The sequence below is a fragment of the Euprymna scolopes genome, chromosome 13 (assembly GCF_053919585.1).
Source record: "Euprymna scolopes isolate OS-2025 chromosome 13, ASM5391958v1, whole genome shotgun sequence".
Classification (NCBI taxonomy): Eukaryota; Metazoa; Mollusca; class Cephalopoda; order Sepiida; family Sepiolidae; genus Euprymna; species Euprymna scolopes.
The window spans coordinates 127,654,352-127,670,602 of NC_136494.1; positions in this window are offsets into that span (position 1 = coordinate 127,654,352).

Sequence of the window (16,251 nt, forward strand, 5' to 3'; positions counted from 1 at the left end):
ATTTTTTGTATTATTTCGACTCGTGTTCATCTTAAATCTTATTTTCACGTTTCTGTCAATGTAAGCTGACTTTCTTCAGATGTATCTATTCAAACTCTGGAATATTTCTGTCGAACTTATGCAGATCAATGGTGTAGTGGATAAAGTAAGTGGAAAAATTCAGTTGTGCACGTTACACTCTTCTGGGGGTTGAAGGTTCAATCTTTAGTGCAGGTGACACTCAAAATACAATTGAGACTTATTTAAAATGTCTACCTTGTCATGGCTGATGAAACGAGAACATGCAACCCATGTGGATTAAATAAAAGGTTCTGTTCGAAGTTCCATACAGATTTATAAGTTCGACAAGTTACACCTAAAAAAAAAAAGGGTAGGCTATATCGACTTTGACTGAAACATTGTGAAAATAGCACTGAAGATGAAAACAGAATTCAAAGAATCCATAAATCCTAGTAGATGGAAGGTCAACTGATCGTCTACTTGTGTTGCATGTCTGGTATTCTGCATAACCACTTGTTCAGCACCCCTTAACTAAACTGAAACTCTTAAAAAACATGACAGTACAATAAAAAATTATGCTTGAACCAGGACAAAACTCAAACAATCTACAACAGTGTAGTAAATAATGGGCAATCAACTAATCTCTCATTATCAAACAATCATGAGCTTGTTTGCTCAGCAACCGAGAAGGCTAACATGCTTGCTAGTCGGTTTGCCTCGAACTCCACACTGGACCCTGCTAACCACCCCCTCCCTGACTTTCCTTTGCGGACAGACGCCACACTAGACGATCTGGAAATCACCCCTTCTCAGGTGCATCCTATCATAAAAAATCTTGACACTTCAAAAGCATGTGGATCTGATCTCATCCCGGCTGTGCTAGTAAAAAAATGCTCCGCCAACGTAGCTCCAGTTCTCTCCAAACTTTACAACAAATGCCTTAATGAATCTTGCTTTCCTGCCTGCTGGAAAACTGCTTCTGTGGTACCAGTTTTCAAGAATTCTGGCGAAAGAACCGACCCAGTAAATTACCACTTCATTAGCCTCCTCCCACTTTTTGTCAAAATATTTGAGTCCATAACCAGGCTCTGGTCCATCACCTTACAGATACTAAACTTCTGACCGACCAACAATATGGATTTTGACAGGCCTGTAATCTATGAACGTATATACCATTCACTGGACAAAGCAGGGGATGGTAGAGCGGTAGCTCTAGATATATCTAAGGCTTTTGATAGGGTATGGCATGAAGGTCTTCTCAGGAAAATTAGACCATACCGTATCACTCGAAAAATACTTAACATAATTAAATCCTTCTTAGATAAGAGAAAAATCCAGGTTGTCCTCGACGGTCGTACATCTAAACAATATGATATAAATGCAGGAGTCTATCCTTGGACCTCTATTATTCCTAATATTCATTAATGGCCTTCCTGACAAAATTGTTTGTAAGGTGGGTATATATGCTAATGACACCACGGTCTATAACAGACATGACAGGAAAACAAATGAACACATATCTAAGGAAATGGCAGAAACACTAGAGGATGACCTCCAATCTGTAGTGGAATGGGGACAAAAATGGATGGTCATATTCAATGCTGCCAAGACTAAACTAGTTTCATTCAATAATTACAAGAAACCTTCTCTACCACCTATAGCAATGGCCATCGACTCTTTATCTGAAAGTACATCTTTTAAAATCCTTGGCCTAACGTTCACAGGAAACATGAGTTGGAACAATTACATTGAGAGTATTGCCAGGACCACTGCGAAGAAGGTAGGCTCTCTCTACCGTGCTAGAAAGTTACTAACGCCCGAAAGTATCCTGTATCTCTCTAAGGCCACCATTCGCCCATGTATGGAGTATTGCTGTCATAGTTGGGCTAGTGCATCTGCTACTAGTCTCTCGCTCCTGGACAAGGTTCAAAAGAGAGTCGCCAATCTGATAGGTCCTGAATTGTCATCTAGGCTTCAGCCTCTGTCTCATTGACGAAATGTTGCATCCCTCTGCCTGTTCTACAAGTACTTTAACGGTGAATGCTCTGACGAACTGCAAGCACTTGTACCCCCTCTACATAAATACCCCCGACAAACCTGACAAGCAGCAAAATCCCACCCCTTCACAGTGGAGATCCCTAGATGTAAGAGAGCCTTCTACTCCAGTAGTTTCTTCCCCAGAACCGCTAGACTTTGGAATTCCCTTCCAGATTCCTGCTTCCCTAACTGTACTGACATGCAGAAGTTCAAGTGTAACGTGAATCAACATCTTGCTGCCAACTTTCCACATAGTACCCCTGTAGCTTATGTCCCTGATAGTAGCCCCCTACATCAAAGTGGCAATGTGCTTGTTTGGGGTGAAAATGTTATGAAAAAAAAAAAAAAAAAAAAGCTCAAAAAGTTTATGACTAGAGCAGGAGAATCTGGTATATAACATCTGGTATATAACATCTGGTATATAAAGGAGCATTGTTTTCTCAAGTGGAAAAATCAAATTCTGGCTAAAAGATATTTCTAATTTTCATTGTGAAGCTTTTTTTTTCTCTTAATTATTTTTCACCTGCAGCAAATCTTATTTAACTATTTTTCACCTGCAGCAAATCTTATTTAACTATTTTTCACCTGCAGCAAATCTGCTATTTGTACGCATTACAACTTATTAAACACCTGGTGCATGTTCGAAGCAAATGCAGAGTGGAATAATAAAGCTGTCACCCCAATAAGAACAACACTACAGCTTTATTTTAAAACTTTTATTGAAAAAAAATCAGTTCAGGTAACTTGATTATGTAGAAGAGCTGACATTAATTCAATGTAGCCGCCTTTAGTTTCAATATGGGTACAGAACTGGGAGCATGCCCTTTCCACAAGCGCTGGTGGGGGCTTGGCGAATACTCAGTGGATGGCAGCGATCAGGCTGTTGTGAGAGGTCATGTTGGTGATGTTCTTGATGTATACCCAAATGAAGTAGTCCAGTGGTTTCAGGTAGGGGGAGGCCAGCGAAACAAGGGTACAAAGTCATAACACTCCTTCTGAAGCCAAACCTAGGTCTCTTTGGACTTGTGGGCCAGCGCTGAGTCCTGCTATTGCACCTCGGGTCTACTAGTGGCCACCTGATTGCATCCAGGTACATCTGGATGTTGACTTTCAAGCTGACTTCAAAGATATGAGGTGACATGATGTGATCCTCACTTGAAACCACACCAAATACCATAACTAGCCGGAAACTTCATTGAGCTGTGTTGAACCATCCAGATTTGCATTTTAAGGTTGCTGGCAATGGTCCTGTCATAACTTGGATAAATAAAGAGCAGGAGTCATACAGCAGCATATCTCTGATCTTGCTTGTTGAACATTGTGTCACTTTCAAACACGATAGAAGACTCCTATCGCTCTTGGGATTTGTGCACAACTGACCACCTGGTCTGCAACAAAGAAAGAAAACCGGTTTTCATCCCATGGAAATGGAATCATGTCGTCTTTTCTAGGACGACAATGCACTCTTCGACCCTGTATATTTTATTTCACAGGTGGGAAGTTTCTAGAAAGTAACTCTGCTCGTGGATGTCCAATTTTTGTAGTTGTTCAGAAGTTGATAAAATCTGATTAGGATTTTTTTTCTTTAACAATTGAACAGAGTTGACCAAGATCCTTTTCAATAAAAGAAAAAGGAGTAATATGTAAATTATTTTAAAATAAAAGAGAAACGTAAACTGCCTTTTTTTTTCTGAGATTAGAAAATGAATTTTTAACAAACACCTTTTAGAGGTGATGTGATGTTCACATCAACAACATATCTAACTCCTATATTTCGTATCATAGCTTGTAAGAAGTATTCAAATGTACGTCTCACAAAATTTAATCGAAATGATACATTTACCCCTAAATTCATGAATAGTTGATATTATGCTAAATACAACTAAAACGAAAACCACTTTCACCTAGGAATTCTGACCAATGGTTACGAAGTTTTTTAAAAAAATAGTAAAAAAAATAAGGACATTTATTTTTTTATTCCTTTAACTAAAACATCAGGTATTGCGTATTGAGTATAGAATAATAAAAGGGGAATATGAGCGAGACAGTTGTGGTTGGTGTCTACTTACTACTGCTGTGATATGTGGGTGAATAGGAAAGATATACTTTTAACTCTTCTTTAATGTTTTCAAGTCTCACTTTTTTTAAGGTAAGAAAACCACACGAAGTTAAGAATTGCAGTAAGACTTATTTTTTTTTTTTTTTTTTTTACTGAGAATTGGATGCTCTTCCATAACAGAAATCCAAAAAGGCATCAAATGGCAGTTGTGAACACTTCAATTTGAATCTGCAATCACTGAAAATGCTTGTTAAATGTTTTTGCTCAAAAATTGGAAAGATTAATCTATATAATTGTAAAACTTTGTGGACCTTGCTTGTCTGAATCTTGTCTTTGATGATCAGGCGATTCCATCTTTAAAGAAACAGATGACAGGTGAATTATGTATATATGCATAGAGGCGTGGCTCAGAGGTTAAGGAATGAGTTTTATGCTTTAGTTTCAATTTTAGCTGATGGCACCCAAATATTTTTTTTCTTTTTTAATTTCATTTCCATAAATATTCAAGTTCAATATAATGATCGATAGAGAATTGTCTCTATAATATATTTATTTGCTTCTCCACAAAAGCAAATTAGACAGAAGATCGTTTTTTAATGTGGGGGAAAACCAGCTCCGTCAAAAAAAAAAAAAAAAAGGGGGGGGGGCACTCTAGCAGTGTCCAAATAAATAGCAATTGTCTCGATATGAAGGGTCTCCCCCACATTGACCAAAACCTAATTACTTAAGTGAAGCATCAGAACAGATACTACGCTGTGATCTTGCCCAGAAATACATAATCTGCATGAATTAAACTATGATATTAAAGCGTATTTTATGACCAGGCAGCTTGCTAGTAATCGATAAATCTGAAAAAGGACTGTGAATCCAATAAAATTCTTCAATGCTGATCAGGAGGGTGGGGGGATTTTCGATTTTATTTTCTAGACATTGCACATGATCACACTGATAATGCAAATTATCTTGATAATTCAGGCTTTGTGAACCAATGGAAATATTCACTCAACCTTTCAGCCGATATAACTTCCAACCTTCCTCAGGTGTATCTTGTCAAATTCTGCTGAATCCAAGAATCTGCACAGAATTGCATAATGGAATCCTTTACTTAATCCACGAGGGTAACATGCTTTCACTCCATCAGCCATGACTCGGTAGAAACCTTAAATATTTTGCAATTGTATCCTTCATATCACCTGCAGTGAGGATTGAACCTTCAATCTTCTGAAGACAAAACATACTTAAATCATTCGTTGACATCTATGCTGATGACACGACCATCTATGGCAACACATCAAAGGCTGTGTAAATGACAAATTTCTCTCTCCTCTGATCTTGAGTGTGTGGTACAGTGGGGGAAGAGGTGGCTGATTACTTTTAATGCACCCAAGACCAAGCTTCTATCTTTACATCATCAACGCTCTGATGCCCATCTGGCATCAATTAAAATGGATGGCTCCCGTCTTAGGGAGGCTCCATGTTTTGACCTTTACTCCGGATCTGAAATAGAACACATACATCAGGTCTGTTGCCAAGGACGCTGGGAAAATGGTGGGATCCTTCTACCGCTCCAGAAGATATCTCACTAGTGATGCAATTCTCTATCTGTATAAAAACCAAGTACGTCCAAGGATGGAATACTGCTGCCACATCTGGGCAGGAGCTGCTAAAAGCAGCCTATCCTGCCTTGGCAGAGTACAAAATAGACTCCGTGGCTTAGTGGGGATGCCCTTTTCTCTTCCCTGCAGCCTCTCTCCCACAGAAGAGACGTGAGCCAGTCTTTGTTTATCGTTATTTCCATGGCAAGTGCTCGTCTGAGCTCCAATCTTTGATCCCCCCCCCTCGCCAATCTTTCATGAAAAACACCCGTCTAGCTGAAACTACTGTCATCAATTTTCCCCACTCTTTATCTGTGCCTAAATCCAAACGTAGATTCCATGAGCAGAGCTTCTTTCTTAGCAGTGTACGCCTGTGGAACTTTGTTCCGTTTGCCTGTTTCCCCACCTGACTACAACTTGGATGTCTCCAAGTCCAACATAAACAAATTCCTGACAAACCGCTCTCTTAATATACCCTATCAAATATCCAATACTAATGATTACTACGATACTATCTCATCGCAATAACCCTTATCCCCGAGTGGCTTCCAGGCCTTGATAAGTGGTGACCTCCATGTAAAAAAAACAAAAAAAAAAAAAAAAATTCATCTGCAACTTAATTTTACCTAGTAGTAGTTTATCCATTACACAACATGGATTTGTGGACAATTCTAGTATGAATTTTGGGTGCCTTAAAAATACCAATTCTCATCTCAAAAATTCAGAAACATTCCAATCATTGACAGTCATTTATTATTTAAAGGGCAGTTGTATGTAAGTTTGCATGTCCAGCTCACCCTACAAAAATACACAACAAACTCCTATAAAGTCTTTTTTCTTTCTTTTGTTTTTTTGAATCGGTGTAATCCCAGAAAAATATCTAAAATAAAACATTTCAGTATTTGGGGGTCAAACGACCATTTGTATCATCGAATGTTATCAAGAATCGAACATGATTTTTAATGTTATCATGTATTAATACAACCCAGGAAATGAGTCGGCATTTTTTCAGATTTAAAGATGCTAACTCCAAATTTAATTTATCGTTTTGTAACTATTGTCTTTTCTCTACAAAGAAAGAAGTAGCGCTCTGGAGGCCTCTTATGTATTATATTTTTTATTCATCACTCGAAGGAATTTTCTTCTAGGTGTGGCACTATTTAACATCTATTTATTTTTTCATGGATCCAAGCAATACCTGATTACCATGCTAGTTCTAAATAAATCAAATGATGACGTTTATATTTAATTCTTTTTGAAACTAATTTCAATTTTCTATCAATTTTTCTAATAGCAAAATAAACTTTATTTTATATAGATGGATCAATAAATCTTACAGTACTGAGTTTTGGAGATGAGAACTGATTGTTTATATTACTTGTTTTCACCGGAATATTGTTCTCATCTTGATTTTTATTTGTGTACCTGGCACTTCTACACTATTAGGACGAAATTTCGAAAATCGTAATAATCACAAGAAAACTATGTATTCCTCATATTTTTAAGATGATTATATCCAAAAATTACGAAAATCAATAAGGTATAAAATTATTAAAGAAAATAAAAACTAGAATTTCATGAAAACGATCATAAACACATGAGAGTTCAAACGGGAGGCAATTTTTCGTTTCGATTTAAACAAGATGACTGCAATTTTTCACCTGCTAACACGACTAAAGTTGTTTGTTTTTTAATAATTCAGTAATATTTAGGTAATTTCAACTGCATAATTTGGAAGCTACCATTGTAACTTATTAGGGGGGAAAAAAATCAGTACAAACCATTGTTTTTTTTTAATCTGAAAACTCCATTTATCAACTCCAAAATTTCGTTGTAATAATGTAGAAGTGCTGTGCAATGTTTTGGTCAGTTTAGCCAAACTGAAATATTGCACAAATACCACTCAAGATGAGAACAATAGTCCGATCAAAATAAGTAATATAAGATCAATAATCTGTTTAAAAGTGGACTGAATTTTAATTTAAAAAGGTTAATTAGGAATACATTATAATAAATTAATTCAAGATCATCTGCTTCAAAAATAAAATAATCAAATTTAGCAATTTTTTTTATCAAAAGAAAGAAAAAGTATTAAGAAATGATTTGTACCTCATCAAAACTAATAAAATTATTATAAAACTAGACTTTTTTTATCTGTTAAAAACAGGCAAAAGTTATAGCCCGTTGACTTGGATTGTTAGAATAAGTACCTTGTCAAATGATTAAATTCGTGCTCATATTTTGCATTAAGTACTAATCCTATTAATCCTTAACCGTGAATTGAATTGATATCATAATACTTAGTTTGTTGCACGTTATAGTTTCATATAAAATTTCAACTAGATCGGCTCAGTAACTAAGAAAAAAGTTGAACAAACAGACATACTAGGAGAAAAAATACACACACTGAACTTCAATAAATTCAATCTTATTTTAATTTAATGTCTTTGTAAGCTTCATTAAAATTTTGTTGGTTTCAGTGTAAAAGTACACAAGATCTGTAACCATTATTCTAACGAGATATCAAATAATTCAGTCTGCAGCACATTTAAAAAAGATAAAAAACTTATTTTACTCTTGTACAGAAATCCGACACCATTAGAAGCAGACCTATGAAGCCAACTGTTGGGAGACAAAATATTAGAGTCCCTTAGCTTCCCTGTGCAAGACGTTCTTTACACCCCCAGCTCCTACACTAAGTACCCCTTATATATGGGTGTGTGCGTGGAGAGGGGGTGGAATTTGCTACTTGGATCAGCCAATGTTACAACTGATGCATCCAGACTGAGAAAGGCAAATTCTATGCAAAGAATACTTCACTCCTTTTCTCGCCTTCCTTCTTTCCCTGGCAGACATATTTGTTGTTTGTGTACAGGGCTATCCCCACCTCCAAACTATAAAAACCCTTTCTATATTCAGAAAAATGACTCATCTCCTGGAGAGTAAAAAAAAGAGAAAGAAAATCCAAGAGAAGGCTTCCTCACCCTCAATCCCTTTGAACAGTGGGCACAGGATGTGGGAAACCAAGACTTGTCTGCAAGCTTTCCTTGAATTTAAGATACCATCAGGAATTTGTTAAATAAATAAGACTTGTGGAAGAATAAAGATTTGTAAGTTATTCACTTTTAACATTCAGCTCAAGCGAAAGTGAAAAGTTGTCAAATTGTCAGAAAAAATTGGTTTCACATAAAAAAAAAAAAAATTAAAAAAAATTCTTTAGATTTTATTTAGAGAGACGTAGACACAAGAATTAAAATATGAGGTGCCTTCAATAAGTTCCCAGACATTTTTTTGTTCAGGCATTTAAAATTGTCATAGACTCTTGAAAATTCAGTATATTATTGCTATACATACTATGAGATCACTGGCCAATTTTTGATTTTCGGTTCAAATCAAGTTACAGTAGGAATTGGAATATACCCTACTAAAGCCTGATTTTCACAGCTGGTGAATTTCAAAAGATGGAATCTGGACGTGAGGACATTTTAGAAGAACGATATGCAATAAAATTCTGTTTTAAACTTGGAAAAAAATGCCACAGAAACGTATGGAATGCTTCAAACTGCTTTTAGACCATCTTGTATAAATCAAGCCTCAGTTTTTGAGTGGCATAAGAGATTCAAGGAAGGCAGGAGTCTGTGAGAGATGATGAGAGGCGTGGGAAGAGTAAGGTAGTCAGAACACCGGAGTTGATTGATTAAATAAAGACCGTCGTGCGTCTATAGAGACAATAAGTGCACAGTTTGATGTCAGTGTGGGAACTGTACACACAATTATTCGCAAAGAACTAAAGATGTGAAAGATTTGCACAAATTTTGTCCCAAGAGTGCAGTTCACAACTCCATCCTTGTTACAGACTATTTAACCAAGATAGGCATTAAGACAGTTCCTCACCTTCCCCATAATCTAGACCTTCCACCCTGTGATTTTGTTATTCCCTAAGCTCAAGGAAAACCTTAGGGGGCTGTCATGAAACAATTGAGGAGATGAAAGAGGCTGCAATGAGGTTCAGTGGCACGCTCACACAAGAGGATTTCCAGAAGTTGTTGGAATGGTACAAGTGCATTGCAGCTGGAGGAGATTACTGTAAAGGGGGACTAGAGTTTCAGGTGTGTACTGTCAATAAAAGTGTCCATATGAGAAAAATCTGGAGACTTATTGAAGACACCCTGTATATTAAAATTATAGTAAAGGTGTATAAAGAAAAACGACTAAATTATTAAAAGAAATAACAAACCTCAGTTATCGAAACTGATTGCAATCCTTAGGTTTAAATATTTTACTAGAGGAACGAGGCGCAACTCAGTTGTTCGATTTCTAAATACATGTACACTCGAACTGCAAATACGGATTGAAATAAAAATAAAAATGAATAAAAATAGCACTAACAAGAAATTAGTAGGAATAAATAAATAATCAAATGATTTAAATGCATCACTTCACAATATTTTATGCAAATATTTATTTCGGATGCATACATGAATCTTGGTAAATATTATTTTTTAAATAAACCCAATTTTTGCTGCATCTTGAATAATTCAGTAAATAACCCCAGTGGCGCGTTTTCGTCCTCAAATAATTTTTAGCTCAAAACAATGTCTTAATTATCATACTTACATAAATACTTCATTTTTTTTTTTTTTTCTGGCAATAGTTACAGATTACTTATGACTAGCCAGCGTGCCCAGGTGTTTTGAGGTGCATGTTTAAAAAAAAAAAAAAAAAAAAAAAAAAAAAAAAGTGGTAGTAGGCAGGCAAGCTCGAACCCGTACCACGAAGGAGGCAAAAAATGTGGGGAAAAAAAAAAATAAATAAAAGTGACATCTTTGCTGTTGCGTCCATTGCCAAACAGAAAGTGACGGAGGTTTAAATTAAGGCTAGTCAATCGAAAAGCGGGGATGACTTTCGAAAATATTGTCTAAAAAAGTGATCCCCTCCTTGTAGAAAAGTGCTCAGTGGAGTGAGAAGGAATTAATGTTTTTAGCCAATTTTTCGATATGTGTTGTCTGAAGGATCACGCTTCAAAATGATATCAATCTCGTGAAAATTTGTCGCTTCTGTCGGAAGTTTTAGACAGACATATAAACATACATACATACATTTAAACAGACAGGCGAGATTTATATTATAGACTAGCCTGAGTGCCCGGCATTGCCTGGGTATTTGGAGGTGTGTGTTAAGCAAAAAAAAAAAAAAAAAAGTAGTAGGCAGGCAGGCTTGAACCCATATCATGGAGGAAAAGAAAGTGGGAAAAAAAAAAAAAAAGTGACGCGTTAGCTGTTGTGCCCATTGTCAAACCGGAAGTGACGTAGGTTTAAATTAAAGCTAGACCATCGAAAAGAGGCAATGACTTTCGAAAATATCAGCGAAAAAAGCGACCCCTCCCTGTAGAAACGTGCCCAGTTGTGGGTGAAGGAATTAATGCTTTTGGCCAATTTTTCAATATTTGTTGTCCGAAGAGTTGAGCTTCAAAATAATACTGATCGCATGAAAATCCGTCGCCTCTGTTGAAAGTTTTAGGCAGATATACAAACATTCATACATAGATACACTAACAGACAGGTGAGATTTACATAATAGATTACAGTTAATTTTTGTTTGGACCTCAACCAAAGCATATTGCCACTTGGAACATAAAAGGCAACTACTTGGGATCATCTATGAGGGAAGTGAGCAGCAAGATGTCTGTTCACATATTTAAACTTGTGGATTAGTACAGCTAGGGAAGCAGGAAACAGGGAGGGAATTCAAGTTTAGCAGTCTGAGGAAAAACTATTTGAGTAGAAAGCTTCTCGGATTCTAAGAGACCTTAACCATAAAAGGGTGCGATTTTGCTGCTTTTCTAGTTAGTCAAAAGTATGCACATTGAGAGGGTACAAGTGTCAGGAGTTCATCAAAGCACATTCCATTTTTCACATTCGGAAAAATGTTAGACCGTTTTGTTTCAGAAAATACTGTAAGAAAACATTTTCAATTTCTTCTTTTATGATTAAAAGAATGAAGTTTTGGAGAACCAGTTTCACTAAAAACCAAAGTTAATAAGCAAAACAGTATAAAACATATCCAGGTTATTTATTCATTTTTTTTTTTTTGGCCTGTGTAACTAAAGTCAGCAATATGCCCCTACCCCCGTTTGAAAATTTTGGAGACCCCTAGCTTAAGATAAAAGAGACGCAAAGGAGACCTAAACACCATTTGAAAATTTAATAACAAAATTCACCATAAACAAATTAGGCTTCAACTCGAGAATGTTATATTGCATTAACTGGGCACTCACCAGTAAAATATGCTTGAATATGATATTTTAATTTTCAAAATATGCTTAAATATATTTTAATTTCGTATTTAGTTCTATGATAATAGAGTCACTTTCCTATCAACTATATATCATAATGTACTCAATATATAGTAACGATTTCAAAAGTACAAAACAGACTTGGGTGCCATCAGCTTGAATCAAAAACAAAACATAGCACACCAGTTATTACCATTTGAGCTATCGTCAGACAGATAAGAAATAGTTAAAAATAAACCGACTTTAACATATAAAAGGTATATATTTGAACATGTGTACAAATAACACATTTAGTTAGCTTATGTCTGCCAAGTTTCAATGTTGACCCCTTAGCAGTTATTTTTACCGGCTAAAACCCCATTAAAGAATAGTCCACAAAAATTGCAATCATTTGACCCGCCTCTTGTTACTCTGTGACCTTGAGTATATGCACTCGGGCGGGGGAGGGGTGGAAAACAGAGATAGACAAAATAAATTAGTGTAGACTGTAACAGATTATCTGGTCACATTGAGAAATTAAATTCCAAGGTGTTCATTTAGTCTATTTTCTTTAGAATAAAATAAAAGGCATAGTTAATAGTAAACATCTTGACCTGTTAAATGCATCCACTATGAGCACATTTACACCTTACATTCCAATGACTGTAGTTTAGCAAAAGTAAACGGCCAATTTAGTGTCTGCACACTACGTGTCTTGCTTGTGGTTGGTAACTGATACGGTGTCTATTGCAATGCAAATTTAGTCAGAAAACTTTAATCAAAACCGATGTTACAGTTCACAATAGAACAGTGAACAGACATGCCACGCACATAAAAGAGGGCCGAATTAAGTAAAGGTATTATGTATTCAAAATGGCAACCATCGATTATGCATATCAGACGGAATTAATTTGCATTTTTTCAGAGAACATTAAATTTGCATCAGTAAATATTATGGCTATTTTTTTTTTTTCTTTTGGTCCCCCCAACAAAAGGCGGGTGGACCTGTAAATCCACCCTTGTCCGTTCGTCAGTCCGCACTTTCCTCAATAACTACGCCTTGAAATTTTGCACAAACATTAAACATGATAGGAGTAAAAAAGTAACAGAACGGATTTTACGGCAAAATTATCTCCCCCCCCCCCTGCGGGGTGCCTTTTGAGTAAAATTGACACTTTTGTGCTTATTAAAAAAAAAATTATGCCTCTGAAAAGTTGTAACTGATTTCTGTAAAAATGGTAGGATCCTTCTATCGATTTTTTTATTTTTTTTACATGGAGGTCACCACTTATCAAGGCCTGGAAGCCACTCGGGGATAAGGGTTATTGCATGTACAGTAATTAATGGGATAGTATCGTAGTAATCGTTAGTAATGGAGATTTGATAAAGTGTCATACTTAAGGGGGCGGTTCATCAGGAATTTGTTTATGTTGGACTTGAAGACATCCAAGTTGTAGTCAGGTGGGAAACAGGCAAATGGAAGAGAGTTCCACAGTCGTGCACTTCTAAGAAAGAAGCTTTGTTCATGGAATCTATGCTTGGATTTAGGCACAGATAAAGAGTGGGGAAAATTGATGACAGTAGTTTCAGCTAGACGGGTGTTTTTCGTAAAAGATTGGCGAGGGGGGGGGACCAAAGATTGGAGCTCAAACGAGCACCCGCCATAGAAATAATGATAAAACAAAGATAGCTTCGCAACATCTCTTCTGTGAGAGAGAGGCTGAAGGGAAAAGAAAAGGGCATCCCCACTAAGACACAAAGTCTATTTTGTACTCTGTCAAGGCAAGATAGGCAGCTCCTGTCCAGATAAGCAGTACTCCATCCTTAGATGTACTTGGCTTTTATACAGACAAAGAATTGCATCAGTACTGGAGCGGTAGAAGGATCCCAGCATCCTCCCAGCGACCTTAGCAACAGACTTGATGTATGTGTTCCATTTCAGATCAGGAGTAAAGATCAAACTCAGAAGCTTGTCAAAACATGGAGCCTCCCCAAGACGAGAGCCATCCATTTTAATTGATGCCAGGTTGGAATTAGAGCGTTGATCATGTAAAGTTAAGAGCTTAGTTTTAGATGCATTAAAAGTAACCAGCCACCTCTTCCTCCACTGTACCATGCGCTCAAGATCAGAGGAGAGAGAATCAAAGAGAACTGTCATTTACGGCCTTTGATGTGTTGCCATAGATGGTCGTGTCATCAGCATAGATGTCAACAAATGATTTAAGTATGTGTTTTGGGAGATCATTGATGTAAATCAGGAAGAGAGTTGGGCCCAGGATGGACTCAAGCATTAATACTGTGGGCCTCTGATTTCTGCCCATCAACTACTACTCTTATGAGCCTATCAGAGAGAAATGATCTAATAATTGAGAAAACATTTCCAGTTATACCGTAGCTAGAAATCTTGTGAAGTAGGCCTTTATGCAATACCTTATCGAAGGGCTTGGATATGTCAAGAGCAATTGCTCTAGAAAGGAAGCCTTTGTCGAGAGATTCACTAATCCTATGAGATATAACCGTTAGCACATCTGCTGTAGATGTAGCAGAACAGAAACCGTATTGTATGTCACTTAGAAGGTTATTTCTGCTGAGGTGGTTAACTACTTCTCTATTTAATATGGATTCCAGCAACTTGCTCATGACACACAGGAGACTTATTGGTCTGTACTAAGAGGGAGATGACTTATCACCTGAATTCTTAAATACAGGGCATACTGATGAGGTTTTCCAGGATGTTGGAAAGCGCTTCTTAAGATCACGCTTAAACAGTTTTGTAAGTATGGGGGCAAGTTCTGATTGGAGCTTTTTCAGCACTATAATTGGAATGCCGTCAGGGCCAGTAGCTTTACTGGAATCAAGGTTCGATCCAGTAGATATCTCACTGCTGATACAATTCTCTACGTGTATAAGAGCCCAATACGTCCAAGAATGGAGTACTGTTGTGAGCAGGAGCTACTAGAAAGGACTTATCTTGCCTTGATAAAGTTCAAAATAGACTTCGTAGCCTAGTAGGGGATGCCCTACTCTCTTCCCTGCAACCTCTTTCTCACAGAAGAAATGTTGCAAGTCTGTCTCTGCTTTATCGTTATTTTCATGACAGGTGCTCGTCCGAGCTCCAATCTATGGCCCTCACCCCTCGCCAAACTTTCACGAGAAAAACTCATGTAGCTGAAAACACTATGATTTCCCCCACTCTTTATCCGTGCCTAAACCTAAACGTAGATTCCATGAACAAAGCTTCTTTCTTAGAACTGCATGCCTGTGGAACAGTCTTCTGTTCGCAGCTGACTACAATATGGTTGCCTTCAAGTCCAATGTCAACAAGTTCTTGATGAGCCCTTCCACTCAAGTTAACAAATTTACCGAATTTCCATTACTAAAGATTTGACTGCAGTACACTCTTTAACCCTTACCAAAGCCTGGAGGCCACTCGAGGATAAGTGGCGATGCCTATGTAAATCAAAAAAAGAAAAAAATTCTATAGTTTTGTCTGTCTATACTTCGCAATAACTTGGGTGTGCCCTAGGGGCTCTTTTAGGGCTAATAAAAAACACTCCATTTTTGGGACTATTTTACCATATCTACCCAAAATTTTACGTGTACAGTGAATGGTGCTGAACTCAAATTTAAACATGCTAAAGCCTTAGGGACTTTTGCGGCTAAATGGGGGTAGGAACAAATGGTGGACTTTTTTTTTTTTTTTTGCATGGTGTAAAACTCAAATTTACATTATGTTAAGGCCTAAAACTGCACCTTTGTTCATTTTCATCAGGATTTGACGTTCCCTGGGGACTTTTGGAGCTAAATGTGGGGGGGGGGGGCAATGCTGAACTTAGTCATTTTTTATGCCTCGTTCGCTGTGCACTCACGGGGAACCATGCATGCTTCACTTGTTATCCTTAGTATAACATATGTAGAGGGGAGAAAGATTAATACTCTTAGTAACTCCATAATTCTTTTATTGTTAATGTCCTTAGTAGTGTTATGTCTGTCGTTAGTCTACCGGAAAACACCGCAAAGTAAAATAACCAATTATTGTGATGGGTATTACAATAGTCGATTCTTATGATTGTAATTGTTTAGATAGAAAAATGTTATTGATGCAAAAAGTTATGTTAAGTTGAAATATTTACATCTAATAATTCACAGAAATATTAACATAGAAATGTTTAAACCAATGAGAATATTAGAACATAAACCATGGAGATGATTTTAGTGACGGTATCAGGTGATTATCTTAGTAACGTATGCTAATGACGTCATTTAGAAGAGGAGATAGTCTTTTT